Source organism: Cyprinodon variegatus, unplaced genomic scaffold (genome assembly GCF_000732505.1).
Source record: "Cyprinodon variegatus isolate N-32 unplaced genomic scaffold, C_variegatus-1.0 Scaffold376, whole genome shotgun sequence".
In the NCBI taxonomy this organism is placed as follows: Eukaryota; Metazoa; Chordata; class Actinopteri; order Cyprinodontiformes; family Cyprinodontidae; genus Cyprinodon; species Cyprinodon variegatus.
In genome coordinates, this window is record NW_015150829.1 from 1 (window position 1) to 1,345 (window position 1,345).

The following is a 1,345-nucleotide window of genomic DNA, read 5'->3' on the forward strand; positions in this document are numbered from 1 at the left end:
TTATCAGCGGCCTGTAGAACCGTTACTCAGCGGCCCGTAGAACCGTTATCAGCGTCCCGTAGAACCGTTACTCAGCGGCCCGTAGAACCGTTATCAGCATCCAGTAGAACCTCACAGCCTGTGGATCTTAACAGTATTTGTTCTTTTGATGTATATTTTTCTGTTTCTCGCTTTTCCTGTTCGTTGATTTTTTTTGCTTCACTTTGCTTTAAGCTTTGCTGCTGGTGCATCAGATGTTGGAGAATAAGGGATATTTCTGTTTTGTTCCTGGGTTCGAGATCCTGCTGTTCTAGTTTAGATCTTCTCTGATTAGTTGCTGATGTCGTTCACTTTTCTGTTGTTTTGTTTTTCTTTTGTGAGGGTCTCATATTTTCAAACAAACTGATTTCTGGTTCCTCTCATGTAACAGAAGAGTCAAAGTTTTAATGAAGGAAGCAGAAGGCGATTAGTGAGCTGCTCCTCCTCCCCCTGCTGCTTTGGCCTTTAGTGAAGGTGACGGCCCCCAGTTTCTGCTACAATGGTTCTGATCCAACCCCCCCAAAGACAGGACAGTGTGTTAACCAATTCGTCAAGGTTTCCTCCATCAGGTGACAGTTTAGTGGGTCTGGAAGTGATGAGGAGGAGACGTTCTGAGGTCCATTCTTCATGTTTATCCATCCCTGGGGTCTGCAGCTTTTCTCCTCAGATTCCTCTAAGGAAGTTTGGACCCCCTCCCTCCCTTTAAGAGTGAAGGACCGTGGGCTCCCCCTCCTCCTCTTCCTCAGAGGGAGAAAACTCTGGAAGTTTGCATGATAATGTTGGCAGCTGGTGGGTCGCCACCTCCGGACCCAACCCCCACCCTGGGTCAGAGACTGGGTCCATTCAGCCCAATGAAAAGCTCCTGTTGGCAGGGAGAGGGACGCTGCTTCCTTTATTCACGATTCTAGACAGTTTGAAATATTGTGGACTTAGCAGAGCAGAACGCAGGACTCCCCTTAAAGATCTTCAGGTCAGATGACATCCAGAATACTTTTGGAGCTCTTCCTTTGGCTTTACAAGAACTGACTTATGAATCAATTCAGCCACAAAAAGCTTCAAAGCTCAAAGGATGAACCAAGAACCAGTTCTGGACTGGATCTGTTGGCCCGTTGTTCCCAGCAGCTCTGAGAGACGCCGTTTTGTTGGATTGATAAATCCTCCCAAAGATAAGATGGAGAACAGGATTTATGCTCTGGGTTAGCTTCAGAGGGCCAGCTGTTGAGGTCTTCAGCTGGAAATGAGACGACATACAGCTGCAACATTGGTGGAGACGGTAGAGGGATGAAGGCACAGAGGTCCAGATAGGAATAAATAATAAAAGAGAAGA